The following is a 12,898-nucleotide window of genomic DNA, read 5'->3' as shown; positions in this document are numbered from 1 at the left end:
ATGGTTACAGTGAAAAGAACTGGCTGTCAGAAGTGGGATTTGAACCCACGCCTCCAGAGGAGACTGCGACCTTAACGCAGCGCCTTAGACTGCTCGGCCATCCTGACTATAAAATCAGTATCTACAGTAGAAAAAATCTTAAAAACAGAACAAATACAGTTAAAGTCTTTGTGCATTTTGGTAAGAGCAAAAAATAGAAGTTTAAAATCCCAAAGGAAATAAGTCTGTGCAGAGATTCTGAATTTTACCAACCAAATCAATTGTACTAGCAACAGGGGACGTCATGAGAACCGATATCTCCCGAGATCATATTTCAGGTAATGGTTACAGTGAAAAGAACTGGCTGTCAGAAGTGGGATTTGAACCCACGCCTCCAGAGGAGACTGCGACCTGAACGCAGCGCCTTAGACCGCTCGGCCATCCTGACTGTAAAATTAGTATCTACATGTAAAAAAAAATCGTAAAAACACATGAAATACACTTAAAGTCTTTGTGCATTTTGGTAAGAGCAAAAAATAGATGTTTAAAATCCCAAAGGAAATATGACTTGTGAGAGATTCTGAATTTTACCAAACCAAATCAATTGTACTAGCAACAATGGACGTCATGAGAACCAATATCTCACGAGATCATATTTCAGGTAATGGTTACAGTGAAAAACACTGGCTGTCAGAAGTGGGATTTGAACCCACGCCTCCAGAGGAGACTGCGACCTGAACGCAGCGCCTTAGACCGCTCGGCCATCCTGACTGTAAATTAGTATCGAACTGTAAAAAAAAATCGTAAAAACACATGAAATACACTTAAAGTCTTTGTGCATTTTGGTAAGAGCAAAAAATAGATGTTTAAAATCCCAAAGGAAATATGACTTTTTAAAGATTCTGAATTTTACCAAACCAAATCAATTGTACTAGCAATATGTGACGTCATGAGAACCAATATCTCACGAGATCATATTTCAGGCAATGGTTATAGTGAAAAACACTGGCTGTCAGAAGTGGGATTTGAACCCACGCCTCCAGAGGAGACTGCGACCTGAACGCAGCGCCTTAGACCGCTCGGCCATCCTGACTGTAAATTAGTATCAACTGTAAAAAAAAATCGTAAAAACACATGAAATACACTTAAAGTCTTTGTGCATTTTGGTAAGAGCAAAAAACAGATGTTTAAATCCCCAAGGAAATATGACTTTTTTAAAGATTCTGAATTTTACCAAACCAAATCAATTGTACTAGCAATATGTGACGTCATGAGAACCAATATCTCACGAGATCATATTTCAGGCAATGGTTACAGTGAAAAACACTGGCTGTCAGAAGTGGGATTTGAACCCACGCCTCCAGAAGAGACTGCGACCTGAACGCAGCGCCTTAGACCGCTCGGCCATCCTGACTGTAAATTAGTATGAACTGTAAAAAAAAATCGTAAAAACACATGAAATACACTTAAAGTCTTTGTGCATTTTGGTAAGAGCAAAAAATAGATGTTTAAAATCCCCAAGGAAATATGACTTTTTTAAAGATTCTGAATTTTACCAAACCAAATCAATTGTACTAGCAACATAGTGACGTCATGAGAACCAATATCTCACGAGATCATATTTCAGGTAATGGTTATAGTGAAAAACACTGGCTGTCAGAAGTGGGATTTGAACCCACGCCTCCAGAGAGACTGCGACCTGAACGCAGCGCCTTAGACCGCTCGGCCATCCTGACTGTAAAATTAGTATGAACTGTAAAAAAAAATCGTAAAAACACATGAAATACACTTAAAGTCTTTGTGCATTTTGGTAAGAGCAAAAAACAGATGTTTAAAATCCCAAGGAAATATGACTTTTTAAAGATTCTGAATTTTACCAAACCAAATCAATTGTACTAGCAATATGTGACGTCATGAGAACCAATATCTCACGAGATCATATTTCAGGTAATGGTTACAGTGAAAAACACTGGCTGTCAGAAGTGGGATTTGAACCCACGCCTCCAGAGGAGACTGCGACCTGAACGCAGCGCCTTAGACCGCTCGGCCATCCTGACTGTAAAATTAGTATCGAACTGTAAAAAAAATCGTAAAAACACATGAAATACACTTAAAGTCTTTGTGCATTTTGGTAAGAGCAAAAAATAGATGTTTAAAATCCCAAAGGAAATATGACTTTGAGAGATTCTGAATTTTACCAAACCAAATCAATTGTACTAGCAATATGTGACGTCATGAGAACCAATATCTCACGAGATCATATTTCAGGTAATGGTTACAGTGAAAAACACTGGCTGTCAGAAGTGGGATTTGAACCCACGCCTCCAGAGGAGACTGCGACCTGAACGCAGCGCCTTAGACCGCTCGGCCATCCTGACTGTAAATTAGTATCAACTGTAAAAAAAAATCGTAAAAACACATGAAATACACTTAAAGTCTTTGTGCATTTTGGTAAGAGCAAAAAATAGATGTTTAAAATCCCAAGGAAATATGACTTTTTAAAGATTCTGAATTTTACCAAACCAAATCAATTGTACTAGCAATATGTGACGTCATGAGAACCAATATCTCACGAGATCATATTTCAGGTAATGGTTATAGTGAAAAACACTGGCTGTCAGAAGTGGGATTTGAACCCACGCCTCCAGAAGGAGACTGCGACCTGAACGCAGCGCCTTAGACCGCTCGGCCATCCTGACTGTAAATTAGTATGAACTGTAAAAAAAATCGTAAAAACACATGAAATACACTTAAAGTCTTTGTGCATTTTGGTAAGAGCAAAAAACAGATGTTTAAAATCCCCAAGGAAATATGACTTTTTTAAAGATTCTGAATTTTACCAAACCAAATCAATTGTACTAGCAATATGTGACGTCATGAGAACCAATATCTCACGAGATCATATTTCAGGTAATGGTTATAGTGAAAAACACTGGCTGTCAGAAGTGGGATTTGAACCCACGCCTCCAGAGGAGACTGCGACCTGAACGCAGCGCCTTAGACCGCTCGGCCATCCTGACTGTAAATTAGTATAACTGTAAAAAAAAATCGTAAAAACACATGAAATACACTTAAAGTCTTTGTGCATTTTGGTAAGAGCAAAAAATAGATGTTTAAAATCCCAAAGGAAATATGACTATTGGAGAGATTCTGAATTTTACCAAACCAAATCAATTGTACTAGCAACAATGTGACGTCATGAGAACCAATATCTCACGAGATCATATTTCAGGTAATGGTTATAGTGAAAAACACTGGCTGTCAGAAGTGGGATTTGAACCCACGCCTCCAGAGGAGACTGCGACCTGAACGCAGCGCCTTAGACCGCTCGGCCATCCTGACTGTAAAATTAGTATCAACTGTAAAAAAAAATCGTAAAAACACATGAAATACACTTAAAGTCTTTGTGCATTTTGGTAAGAGCAAAAAACAGATGTTTAAAATCCCCAAGGAAATATGACTTTTTTAAAGATTCTGAATTTTACCAAACCAAATCAATTGTACTAGCAATATGTGACGTCATGAGAACCAATATCTCACGAGATCATATTTCAGGCAATGGTTACAGTGAAAAACACTGGCTGTCAGAAGTGGGATTTGAACCCACGCCTCCAGAAGAGACTGCGACCTTGAACGCAGCGCCTTAGACCGCTCGGCCATCCTGACTGTAAATTTAGTATGAACTGTAAAAAAAAATCGTAAAAACACATGAAATACACTTAAAGTCTTTGTGCATTTTGGTAAGAGCAAAAAACAGATGTTTAAAATCCCCAAGGAAATATGACTTTTTAAAGATTCTGAATTTTACCAAACCAAATCAATTGTACTAGCAATATGTGACGTCATGAGAACCAATATCTCACGAGATCATATTTCAGGCAATGGTTATAGTGAAAAGAACTGGCTGTCAGAAGTGGGATTTGAACCCACGCCTCCAGAGGAGACTGCGACCTTAACGCAGCGCCTTAGACCGCTCGGCCATCCTGACTATAAAATCAGTATCTACAGTAGAAAAAATCTTAAAAACAGAACAAATACAGTTAAAGTCTTTGTGCATTTTGGTAAGAGCAAAAAATAGAATGTTTAAATCCCAAAGGAAATAAGTCTGTGCAGAGATTCTGAATTTTACCAACCAAATCAATTGTACTAGCAACAGTGGACGTCATGAGAACCGATATCTCCCGAGATCATATTTCAGGTAATGGTTACAGTGAAAAGAACTGGCTGTCAGAAGTGGGATTTGAACCCACGCCTCCAGAGGAGACTGCGACCTTAACGCAGCGCCTTAGACTGCTCGGCCATCCTGACTATAAAATCAGTATCTACAGTAGAAAAAAATCTTAAAAACAGAACAAATACAGTTAAAGTCTTTGTGCATTTTGGTAAGAGCAAAAAATAGATGTTTAAAATCCCAAGGAAATATGACTTTTGAAGAGATTCTGAATTTTACCAAACCAAATCAATTGTACTAGCAATATGTGACGTCATGAGAACCAATATCTCACGAGATCATATTTCAGGTAATGGTTACAGTGAAAAACACTGGCTGTCAGAAGTGGGATTTGAACCCACGCCTCCAGAGGAGACTGCGACCTGAACGCAGCGCCTTAGACCGCTCGGCCATCCTGACTGTAAAATTAGTATCAACTGTAAAAAAAATCGTAAAAACACATGAAATACACTTAAAGTCTTTGTGCATTTTGGTAAGAGCAAAAAATAGATGTTTAAAATCCCAAGGAAATATGACTTTTTAAAGATTCTGAATTTTACCAAACCAAATCAATTGTACTAGCAATATGTGACGTCATGAGAACCAATATCTCACGAGATCATATTTCAGGTAATGGTTACAGTGAAAAACACTGGCTGTCAGAAGTGGGATTTGAACCCACGCCTCCAGAAGAGACTGCGACTTGAACGCAGCGCCTTAGACCGCTCGGCCATCCTGACTGTAAAATTAGTATGAACTGTAAAAAAAATCGTAAAAACACATGAAATACACTTAAAGTCTTTGTGCATTTTGGTAAGAGCAAAAAACAGATGTTTAAAATCCCCAAGGAAATATGACTTTTTAAAGATTCTGAATTTTACCAAACCAAATCAATTGTACTAGCAATATGTGACGTCATGAGAACCAATATCTCACGAGATCATATTTCAGGCAATGGTTATAGTGAAAAACACTGGCTGTCAGAAGTGGGATTTGAACCCACGCCTCCAGAAGAGACTGCGACCTGAACGCAGCGCCTTAGACCGCTCGGCCATCCTGACTGTAAATTAGTATCAACTGTAAAAAAAAATCGTAAAAACACATGAAATACACTTAAAGTCTTTGTGCATTTTGGTAAGAGCAAAAAACAGATGTTTAAAATCCCCAAGGAAATATGACTTTTTAAAGATTCTGAATTTTACCAACCAAATCAATTGTACTAGCAACAGGGGACGTCATGAGAACCGATATCCTCCCGAGATCATATTTCAGGTAATGGTTACAGTGAAAAGAACTGGCTGTCAGAAGTGGGATTTGAACCCACGCCTCCAGAGGAGACTGCGACCTTAACGCAGCGCCTTAGACTGCTCGGCCATCCTGACTATAAAATCAGTATCTACAGTAGAAAAAAATCTTAAAAACAGAACAAATACAGTTAAAGTCTTTGTGCATTTTGGTAAGAGCAAAAAATAGAAGTTTAAAATCCCAAAGGAAATAAGTCTGTGCAGAGATTCTGAATTTTACCAACCAAATCAATTGTACTAGCAACAGGGACGTCATGAGAACCGATATCCTCCCGAGATCATATTTCAGGTAATGGTTACAGTGAAAAGAACTGGCTGTCAGAAGTGGGATTTGAACCCACGCCTCCAGAGGAGACTGCGACCTTAACGCAGCGCCTTAGACTGCTCGGCCATCCTGACTGTAAAATTAGTATGAACTGTAAAAAAAAATCGTAAAAACACATGAAATACACTTAAAGTCTTTGTGCATTTTGGTAAGAGCAAAAAACAGATGTTTAAAATCCCAAGGAAATATGACTTTTGAAAGATTCTGAATTTTACCAAACCAAATCAATTGTACTAGCAATATGTGACGTCATGAGAACCAATATCTCACGAGATCATATTTCAGGCAATGGTTACTAGTGAAAAACACTGGCTGTCAGAAGTGGGATTTGAACCCACGCCTCCAGAGGAGACTGCGACCTGAACGCAGCGCCTTAGACCGCTCGGCCATCCTGACTGTAAAATTAGTATCAACTGTAAAAAAAAATCGTAAAAACACATGAAATACACTTAAAGTCTTTGTGCATTTTGGTAAGAGCAAAAAATAGATGTTTAAATCCCAAGGAAATATGACTTTGTAGAGATTCTGAATTTTACCAAACCAAATCAATTGTACTAGCAACAATGGACGTCATGAGAACCAATATCTCACGAGATCATATTTCAGGTAATGGTTATAGTGAAAAACACTGGCTGTCAGAAGTGGGATTTGAACCCACGCCTCCAGAGGAGACTGCGACCTGAACGCAGCGCCTTAGACCGCTCGGCCATCCTGACTGTAAAATTAGTATCGAACTGTAAAAAAAAATCGTAAAAACACATGAAATACACTTAAAGTCTTTGTGCATTTTGGTAAGAGCAAAAAATAGATGTTTAAAATCCCAAAGGAAATATGACTATTGAGAGATTCTGAATTTTACCAAACCAAATCAATTGTACTAGCAACAAGTGACGTCATGAGAACCAATATCTCACGAGATCATATTTCAGGTAATGGTTACAGTGAAAAACACTGGCTGTCAGAAGTGGGATTTGAACCCACGCCTCCAGAGGAGACTGCGACCTGAACGCAGCGCCTTAGACCGCTCGGCCATCCTGACTGTAAAATTAGTATCAACTGTAAAAAAAATCTTAAAAACAGAACAAATACAGTTAAAGTCTTTGTGCATTTTGGTAAGAGCAAAAAATAGAAGTTTAAAATCCCAAAGGAAATAAGTCTGTGCAGAGATTCTGAATTTTACCAACCAAATCAATTGTACTAGCAACAGGGGACGTCATGAGAACCGATATCTCCCGAGATCATATTTCAGGTAATGGTTACAGTGAAAAGAACTGGCTGTCAGAAGTGGGATTTGAACCCACGCCTCCAGAGGAGACTGCGACCTTAACGCAGCGCCTTAGACTGCTCGGCCATCCTGACTATAAAATCAGTATCTACAGTAGAAAAAAATCTTAAAAACAGAACAAATACAGTTAAAGTCTTTGTGCATTTTGGTAAGAGCAAAAAATAGAAGTTTAAAATCCCAAAGGAAATAAGTCTGTGCAGAGATTCTGAATTTTACCAACCAAATCAATTGTACTAGCAACAGGGGACGTCATGAGAACCGATATCTCCCAAGATCATATTTCAGGTAATGGTTATAGTGAAAAACACTGGCTGTCAGAAGTGGGATTTGAACCCACGCCTCCAGAGGAGACTGCGACCTGAACGCAGCGCCTTAGACCGCTCGGCCATCCTGACTGTAAAATTAGTATCAACTGTAAAAAAAAATCGTAAAAACACATGAAATACACTTAAAGTCTTTGTGCATTTTGGTAAGAGCAAAAAATAGATGTTTAAAATCCCAAGGAAATATGACTTTTTAAAGATTCTGAATTTTACCAAACCAAATCAATTGTACTAGCAATATGTGACGTCATGAGAACCAATATCTCACGAGATCATATTTCAGGTAATGGTTATAGTGAAAAACACTGGCTGTCAGAAGTGGGATTTGAACCCACGCCTCCAGAAGAGACTGCGACCTGAACGCAGCGCCTTAGACCGCTCGGCCATCCTGACTGTAAATTAGTATAACTGTAAAAAAAATCGTAAAAACACATGAAATACACTTAAAGTCTTTGTGCATTTTGGTAAGAGCAAAAAATAGAAGTTTAAAATCCCAAAGGAAATAAGTCTGTGCAGAGATTCTGAATTTTACCAACCAAATCAATTGTACTAGCAACAGGGGACGTCATGAGAACCGATATCCTCCCAAGATCATATTTCAGGTAATGGTTACAGTGAAAAGAACTGGCTGTCAGAAGTGGGATTTGAACCCACGCCTCCAGAGGAGACTGCGACCTTAACGCAGCGCCTTAGACTGCTCGGCCATCCTGACTATAAAATCAGTATCTACAGTAGAAAAAAATCTTAAAAACAGAACAAATACAGTTAAAGTCTTTGTGCATTTTGGTAAGAGCAAAAAATAGAAGTTTAAAATCCCAAAGGAAATAAGTCTGTGCAGAGATTCTGAATTTTACCAACCAAATAAATTGTACTAGCAACAGGGACGTCATGAGAACCGATATCCTCCCGAGATCATATTTCAGGTAATGGTTACAGTGAAAAGAACTGGCTGTCAGAAGTGGGATTTGAACCCACGCCTCCAGAGGAGACTGCGACCTGAACGCAGCGCCTTAGACCGCTCGGCCATCCTGACTGTAAAATTAGTATCTACTGTAAAAAAAATCGTAAAAACACATGAAATACACTTAAAGTCTTTGTGCATTTTGGTAAGAGCAAAAAATAGATGTTTAAAATCCCAAAGGAAATATGACTTTGAAGAGATTCTGAATTTTACCAAACCAAATCAATTGTACTAGCAACAATGTGACGTCATGAGAACCAATATCTCACGAGATCATATTTCAGGTAATGGTTACAGTGAAAAACACTGGCTGTCAGAAGTGGGATTTGAACCCACGCCTCCAGAGGAGACTGCGACCTGAACGCAGCGCCTTAGACCGCTCGGCCATCCTGACTGTAAAATTAGTATCTAACTGTAAAAAAAATCGTAAAAACACATGAAATACACTTAAAGTCTTTGTGCATTTTGGTAAGAGCAAAAAATAGATGTTTAAAATCCCAAAGGAAATATGACTTTTTAGAGATTCTGAATTTTACCAAACCAAATCAATTGTACTAGCAATATGTGACGTCATGAGAACCAATATCTCACGAGATCATATTTCAGGTAATGGTTATAGTGAAAAACACTGGCTGTCAGAAGTGGGATTTGAACCCACGCCTCCAGAGGAGACTGCGACCTGAACGCAGCGCCTTAGACCGCTCGGCCATCCTGACTGTAAATTAGTATGAACTGTAAAAAAAAATCGTAAAAACACATGAAATACACTTAAAGTCTTTGTGCATTTTGGTAAGAGCAAAAAATAGATGTTTAAAATCCCCAAGGAAATATGACTATTGAGAGATTCTGAATTTTACCAAACCAAATCAATTGTACTAGCAACAATGTGACGTCATGAGAACCAATATCTCACGAGATCATATTTCAGGTAATGGTTATAGTGAAAAACACTGGCTGTCAGAAGTGGGATTTGAACCCACGCCTCCAGAGGAGACTGCGACCTTAACGCAGCGCCTTAGACTGCTCGGCCATCCTGACTATAAAATCAGTATCTACAGTAAAAAAATCTTAAAAACAGAACAAATACAGTTAAAGTCTTTGTGCATTTTGGTAAGAGCAAAAAATAGAAGTTTAAAATCCCAAAGGAAATAAGTCTGTGCAGAGATTCTGAATTTTACCAACCAAATCAATTGTACTAGCAACAGGGGACGTCATGAGAACCGATATCTCCCAAGATCATATTTCAGGTAATGGTTACAGTGAAAAGAAACTGGCTGTCAGAAGTGGGATTTGAACCCACGCCTCCAGAGGAGACTGCGACCTTAACGCAGCGCCTTAGACTGCTCGGCCATCCTGACTATAAAATCAGTATCTACAGTAGAAAAAAATCTTAAAAAACAGAACAAATACAGTTAAAGTCTTGTGCATTTTGGTAAGAGCAAAAAATAGAAGTTTAAAATCCCAAAGAAATAAGGTCTGTGCAGAGATTCTGAATTTTACCAACCAAATCAATTGTACTAGCAACAGTGGACGTCATGAGAACCGATATCTCACGAGATCATATTTCAGGTAATGGTTACAGTGAAAAGACACTGGCTGTCAGAAGTGGGATTTGAACCCACGCCTCCAGAGGAGACTGCGACCTTAACGCAGCGCCTTAGACCGCTCGGCCATCCTGACTATAAATTCAGTATCTAACTGTAGAAAAAAATCGTAAAAACACATGAAATACACTTAAAGTCTTTGTGCATTTTGGTAAGAGCAAAAAATAGATGTTTAAAATCCCAAAGGAAATATGACTTGTGCAGAGATTCTGAATTTTACCAAACCAAATCAATTGTACTAGCAACATGGACGTCATGAGAACCAATATCTCACGAGATCATATTTCAGGTAATGGTTACAGTGAAAAGAACTGGCTGTCAGAAGTGGGATTTGAACCCACGCCTCCAGAGGAGACTGCGACCTTAACGCAGCGCCTTAGACCGCTCGGCCATCCTGACTGTAAATTAGTATGAACTGTAAAAAAAAATCGTAAAAACACATGAAATACACTTAAAGTCTTTGTGCATTTTGGTAAGAGCAAAAAATAGATGTTTAAAATCCCAAGGAAATATGACTTTTGAGAGATTCTGAATTTTACCAAACCAAATCAATTGTACTAGCAATATGTGACGTCATGAGAACCAATATCTCACGAGATCATATTTCAGGTAATGGTTATAGTGAAAAACACTGGCTGTCAGAAGTGGGATTTGAACCCACGCCTCCAGAGGAGACTGCGACCTGAACGCAGCGCCTTAGACCGCTCGGCCATCCTGACTGTAAATTAGTATCAACTGTAAAAAAAAATCGTAAAAACACATGAAATACACTTAAAGTCTTTGTGCATTTTGGTAAGAGCAAAAAACAGATGTTTAAAATCCCCAAGGAAATATGACTTTTTAAAGATTCTGAATTTTACCAAACCAAATCAATTGTACTAGCAATATGTGACGTCATGAGAACCAATATCTCACGAGATCATATTTCAGGTAATGGTTACAGTGAAAAACACTGGCTGTCAGAAGTGGGATTTGAACCCACGCCTCCAGAGGAGACTGCGACCTGAACGCAGCGCCTTAGACCGCTCGGCCATCCTGACTGTAAAATTAGTATCTAACTGTAAAAAAAAATCGTAAAAACACATGAAATACACTTAAAGTCTTTGTGCATTTTGGTAAGAGCAAAAAATAGATGTTTAAAATCCCAAAGGAAATATGACTTGTGAGAGATTCTGAATTTTACCAAACCAAATCAATTGTACTAGCAACAAGGGACGTCATGAGAACCAATATCTCACGAGATCATATTTCAGGTAATGGTTACAGTGAAAAACACTGGCTGTCAGAAGTGGGATTTGAACCCACGCCTCCAGAGGAGACTGCGACCTGAACGCAGCGCCTTAGACCGCTCGGCCATCCTGACTGTAAAATTAGTATCACTGTAAAAAAAATCGTAAAAACACATGAAATACACTTAAAGTCTTTGTGCATTTTGGTAAGAGCAAAAATAGATGTTTAAAATCCCAAGGAAATATGACTTGTTAAAGATTCTGAATTTTACCAAACCAAATCAATTGTACTAGCAATATGTGACGTCATGAGAACCAATATCTCACGAGATCATATTTCAGGCAATGGTTACAGTGAAAAACACTGGCTGTCAGAAGTGGGATTTGAACCCACGCCTCCAGAAGGAGACTGCGACCTGAACGCAGCGCCTTAGACCGCTCGGCCATCCTGACTGTAAATTAGTATGAACTGTAAAAAAAAAATCGTAAAAACACATGAAATACACTTAAAGTCTTTGTGCATTTTGGTAAGAGCAAAAAATAGATGTTTAAAATCCCAAGGAAATATGACTTGGAGAGATTCTGAATTTTACCAAACCAAATCAATTGTACTAGCAATATGTGACGTCATGAGAACCAATATCTCACGAGATCATATTTCAGGTAATGGTTATAGTGAAAAGAACTGGCTGTCAGAAGTGGGATTTGAACCCACGCCTCCAGAGGAGACTGCGACCTTAACGCAGCGCCTTAGACTGCTCGGCCATCCTGACTATAAAATCAGTATCTACAGTAGAAAAAAATCTTAAAAACAGAACAAATACAGTTAAAGTCTTTGTGCATTTTGGTAAGAGCAAAAATAGAAGTTTAAAATCCCAAAGGAAATAAGTCTGTGCAGAGATTCTGAATTTTACCAACCAAATAAATTGTACTCGCAACAGTGGACGTCATGAGAACCGATATCCTCCCGAGATCATATTTCAGGTAATGGTTACAGTGAAAAGAACTGGCTGTCAGAAGTGGGATTTGAACCCACGCCTCCAGAGGAGACTGCGACCTTAACGCAGCGCCTTAGACTGCTCGGCCATCCTGACTATAAAATCAGTATCTACAGTAGAAAAAATCTTAAAAACAGAACAAATACAGTTAAAGTCTTTGTGCATTTTGGTAAGAGCAAAAAATAGATGTTTAAAATCCCAAAGGAAATATGACTTTGAGAGATTCTGAATTTTACCAAACCAAATCAATTGTACTAGCAATATGTGACGTCATGAGAACCAATATCTCACGAGATCATATTTCAGGTAATGGTTACAGTGAAAAACACTGGCTGTCAGAAGTGGGATTTGAACCCACGCCTCCAGAGGAGACTGCGACCTGAACGCAGCGCCTTAGACCGCTCGGCCATCCTGACTGTAAAATTAGTATCAACTGTAAAAAAAAATCGTAAAAACACATGAAATACACTTAAAGTCTTTGTGCATTTTGGTAAGAGCAAAAAATAGATGTTTAAAATCCCCAAGGAAATATGACTTTTTAAAGATTCTGAATTTTACCAAACCAAATCAATTGTACTAGCAATATGTGACGTCATGAGAACCAATATCTCACGAGATCATATTTCAGGTAATGGTTACAGTGAAAAACACTGGCTGTCAGAAGTGGGATTTGAACCCAC

General features: G+C 38.6%; 40 non-coding genes across 40 annotated transcripts; all 40 read right to left on the bottom strand.

The window, feature by feature from the left end:
* Positions 1-24: 24 nt before the first annotated feature.
* On the bottom strand, positions 25-107 carry trnal-aag (transfer RNA leucine (anticodon AAG)). Its single transcript has one exon. It is a non-coding gene; the product is annotated as a tRNA-Leu (tRNA).
* A 237-nt stretch (positions 108-344) lies between these two features.
* Positions 345-427, bottom strand: trnal-cag (transfer RNA leucine (anticodon CAG)). The gene has a single exon. It is a non-coding gene; the product is annotated as a tRNA-Leu (tRNA).
* A 240-nt stretch (positions 428-667) lies between these two features.
* On the bottom strand, positions 668-750 carry trnal-cag (transfer RNA leucine (anticodon CAG)). The gene has a single exon. It is a non-coding gene; the product is annotated as a tRNA-Leu (tRNA).
* A 239-nt stretch (positions 751-989) lies between these two features.
* On the bottom strand, positions 990-1,072 carry trnal-cag (transfer RNA leucine (anticodon CAG)). The gene has a single exon. It is a non-coding gene; the product is annotated as a tRNA-Leu (tRNA).
* Positions 1,073-1,310: 238 nt separating this feature from the next.
* On the bottom strand, positions 1,311-1,393 carry trnal-cag (transfer RNA leucine (anticodon CAG)). Its single transcript has one exon. It is a non-coding gene; the product is annotated as a tRNA-Leu (tRNA).
* A 240-nt stretch (positions 1,394-1,633) lies between these two features.
* On the bottom strand, positions 1,634-1,715 carry trnal-cag (transfer RNA leucine (anticodon CAG)). The gene has a single exon. It is a non-coding gene; the product is annotated as a tRNA-Leu (tRNA).
* Positions 1,716-1,953: 238 nt separating this feature from the next.
* Positions 1,954-2,036, bottom strand: trnal-cag (transfer RNA leucine (anticodon CAG)). The gene has a single exon. It is a non-coding gene; the product is annotated as a tRNA-Leu (tRNA).
* Positions 2,037-2,274: 238 nt separating this feature from the next.
* Positions 2,275-2,357, bottom strand: trnal-cag (transfer RNA leucine (anticodon CAG)). The gene has a single exon. It is a non-coding gene; the product is annotated as a tRNA-Leu (tRNA).
* Positions 2,358-2,594: 237 nt separating this feature from the next.
* trnal-cag (transfer RNA leucine (anticodon CAG)) lies at positions 2,595-2,678 on the bottom strand. The gene has a single exon. It is a non-coding gene; the product is annotated as a tRNA-Leu (tRNA).
* Positions 2,679-2,916: 238 nt separating this feature from the next.
* trnal-cag (transfer RNA leucine (anticodon CAG)) lies at positions 2,917-2,999 on the bottom strand. Its single transcript has one exon. It is a non-coding gene; the product is annotated as a tRNA-Leu (tRNA).
* Positions 3,000-3,238: 239 nt separating this feature from the next.
* On the bottom strand, positions 3,239-3,321 carry trnal-cag (transfer RNA leucine (anticodon CAG)). Its single transcript has one exon. It is a non-coding gene; the product is annotated as a tRNA-Leu (tRNA).
* A 240-nt stretch (positions 3,322-3,561) lies between these two features.
* On the bottom strand, positions 3,562-3,645 carry trnal-caa (transfer RNA leucine (anticodon CAA)). Its single transcript has one exon. It is a non-coding gene; the product is annotated as a tRNA-Leu (tRNA).
* A 239-nt stretch (positions 3,646-3,884) lies between these two features.
* On the bottom strand, positions 3,885-3,967 carry trnal-aag (transfer RNA leucine (anticodon AAG)). Its single transcript has one exon. It is a non-coding gene; the product is annotated as a tRNA-Leu (tRNA).
* Positions 3,968-4,204: 237 nt separating this feature from the next.
* trnal-aag (transfer RNA leucine (anticodon AAG)) lies at positions 4,205-4,287 on the bottom strand. The gene has a single exon. It is a non-coding gene; the product is annotated as a tRNA-Leu (tRNA).
* Positions 4,288-4,526: 239 nt separating this feature from the next.
* On the bottom strand, positions 4,527-4,609 carry trnal-cag (transfer RNA leucine (anticodon CAG)). Its single transcript has one exon. It is a non-coding gene; the product is annotated as a tRNA-Leu (tRNA).
* A 237-nt stretch (positions 4,610-4,846) lies between these two features.
* trnal-caa (transfer RNA leucine (anticodon CAA)) lies at positions 4,847-4,929 on the bottom strand. Its single transcript has one exon. It is a non-coding gene; the product is annotated as a tRNA-Leu (tRNA).
* Positions 4,930-5,167: 238 nt separating this feature from the next.
* Positions 5,168-5,250, bottom strand: trnal-cag (transfer RNA leucine (anticodon CAG)). Its single transcript has one exon. It is a non-coding gene; the product is annotated as a tRNA-Leu (tRNA).
* Positions 5,251-5,488: 238 nt separating this feature from the next.
* On the bottom strand, positions 5,489-5,571 carry trnal-aag (transfer RNA leucine (anticodon AAG)). The gene has a single exon. It is a non-coding gene; the product is annotated as a tRNA-Leu (tRNA).
* A 238-nt stretch (positions 5,572-5,809) lies between these two features.
* trnal-aag (transfer RNA leucine (anticodon AAG)) lies at positions 5,810-5,892 on the bottom strand. Its single transcript has one exon. It is a non-coding gene; the product is annotated as a tRNA-Leu (tRNA).
* A 239-nt stretch (positions 5,893-6,131) lies between these two features.
* Positions 6,132-6,214, bottom strand: trnal-cag (transfer RNA leucine (anticodon CAG)). The gene has a single exon. It is a non-coding gene; the product is annotated as a tRNA-Leu (tRNA).
* A 237-nt stretch (positions 6,215-6,451) lies between these two features.
* Positions 6,452-6,534, bottom strand: trnal-cag (transfer RNA leucine (anticodon CAG)). The gene has a single exon. It is a non-coding gene; the product is annotated as a tRNA-Leu (tRNA).
* Positions 6,535-6,774: 240 nt separating this feature from the next.
* trnal-cag (transfer RNA leucine (anticodon CAG)) lies at positions 6,775-6,857 on the bottom strand. Its single transcript has one exon. It is a non-coding gene; the product is annotated as a tRNA-Leu (tRNA).
* A 237-nt stretch (positions 6,858-7,094) lies between these two features.
* On the bottom strand, positions 7,095-7,177 carry trnal-aag (transfer RNA leucine (anticodon AAG)). The gene has a single exon. It is a non-coding gene; the product is annotated as a tRNA-Leu (tRNA).
* Positions 7,178-7,415: 238 nt separating this feature from the next.
* On the bottom strand, positions 7,416-7,498 carry trnal-cag (transfer RNA leucine (anticodon CAG)). The gene has a single exon. It is a non-coding gene; the product is annotated as a tRNA-Leu (tRNA).
* A 238-nt stretch (positions 7,499-7,736) lies between these two features.
* Positions 7,737-7,819, bottom strand: trnal-cag (transfer RNA leucine (anticodon CAG)). The gene has a single exon. It is a non-coding gene; the product is annotated as a tRNA-Leu (tRNA).
* A 236-nt stretch (positions 7,820-8,055) lies between these two features.
* trnal-aag (transfer RNA leucine (anticodon AAG)) lies at positions 8,056-8,138 on the bottom strand. The gene has a single exon. It is a non-coding gene; the product is annotated as a tRNA-Leu (tRNA).
* Positions 8,139-8,376: 238 nt separating this feature from the next.
* On the bottom strand, positions 8,377-8,459 carry trnal-cag (transfer RNA leucine (anticodon CAG)). The gene has a single exon. It is a non-coding gene; the product is annotated as a tRNA-Leu (tRNA).
* Positions 8,460-8,698: 239 nt separating this feature from the next.
* Positions 8,699-8,781, bottom strand: trnal-cag (transfer RNA leucine (anticodon CAG)). The gene has a single exon. It is a non-coding gene; the product is annotated as a tRNA-Leu (tRNA).
* A 239-nt stretch (positions 8,782-9,020) lies between these two features.
* Positions 9,021-9,103, bottom strand: trnal-cag (transfer RNA leucine (anticodon CAG)). The gene has a single exon. It is a non-coding gene; the product is annotated as a tRNA-Leu (tRNA).
* Positions 9,104-9,342: 239 nt separating this feature from the next.
* trnal-aag (transfer RNA leucine (anticodon AAG)) lies at positions 9,343-9,425 on the bottom strand. Its single transcript has one exon. It is a non-coding gene; the product is annotated as a tRNA-Leu (tRNA).
* A 237-nt stretch (positions 9,426-9,662) lies between these two features.
* On the bottom strand, positions 9,663-9,745 carry trnal-aag (transfer RNA leucine (anticodon AAG)). Its single transcript has one exon. It is a non-coding gene; the product is annotated as a tRNA-Leu (tRNA).
* Positions 9,746-9,984: 239 nt separating this feature from the next.
* trnal-aag (transfer RNA leucine (anticodon AAG)) lies at positions 9,985-10,067 on the bottom strand. The gene has a single exon. It is a non-coding gene; the product is annotated as a tRNA-Leu (tRNA).
* A 240-nt stretch (positions 10,068-10,307) lies between these two features.
* On the bottom strand, positions 10,308-10,390 carry trnal-aag (transfer RNA leucine (anticodon AAG)). Its single transcript has one exon. It is a non-coding gene; the product is annotated as a tRNA-Leu (tRNA).
* Positions 10,391-10,627: 237 nt separating this feature from the next.
* Positions 10,628-10,710, bottom strand: trnal-cag (transfer RNA leucine (anticodon CAG)). Its single transcript has one exon. It is a non-coding gene; the product is annotated as a tRNA-Leu (tRNA).
* Positions 10,711-10,948: 238 nt separating this feature from the next.
* Positions 10,949-11,031, bottom strand: trnal-cag (transfer RNA leucine (anticodon CAG)). The gene has a single exon. It is a non-coding gene; the product is annotated as a tRNA-Leu (tRNA).
* Positions 11,032-11,271: 240 nt separating this feature from the next.
* Positions 11,272-11,354, bottom strand: trnal-cag (transfer RNA leucine (anticodon CAG)). Its single transcript has one exon. It is a non-coding gene; the product is annotated as a tRNA-Leu (tRNA).
* Positions 11,355-11,589: 235 nt separating this feature from the next.
* trnal-cag (transfer RNA leucine (anticodon CAG)) lies at positions 11,590-11,673 on the bottom strand. Its single transcript has one exon. It is a non-coding gene; the product is annotated as a tRNA-Leu (tRNA).
* A 237-nt stretch (positions 11,674-11,910) lies between these two features.
* trnal-aag (transfer RNA leucine (anticodon AAG)) lies at positions 11,911-11,993 on the bottom strand. The gene has a single exon. It is a non-coding gene; the product is annotated as a tRNA-Leu (tRNA).
* Positions 11,994-12,231: 238 nt separating this feature from the next.
* trnal-aag (transfer RNA leucine (anticodon AAG)) lies at positions 12,232-12,314 on the bottom strand. Its single transcript has one exon. It is a non-coding gene; the product is annotated as a tRNA-Leu (tRNA).
* Positions 12,315-12,551: 237 nt separating this feature from the next.
* trnal-cag (transfer RNA leucine (anticodon CAG)) lies at positions 12,552-12,634 on the bottom strand. Its single transcript has one exon. It is a non-coding gene; the product is annotated as a tRNA-Leu (tRNA).
* Between the last annotated feature and the right edge of the window lie 264 nt (positions 12,635-12,898).

The sequence above is a fragment of the Cottoperca gobio genome, chromosome 2 (assembly GCF_900634415.1).
Source record: "Cottoperca gobio chromosome 2, fCotGob3.1, whole genome shotgun sequence".
NCBI classification, from domain to species: domain Eukaryota; kingdom Metazoa; phylum Chordata; class Actinopteri; order Perciformes; family Bovichtidae; genus Cottoperca; species Cottoperca gobio.
This window is presented reverse-complemented; position numbering and strand designations above follow the sequence as displayed.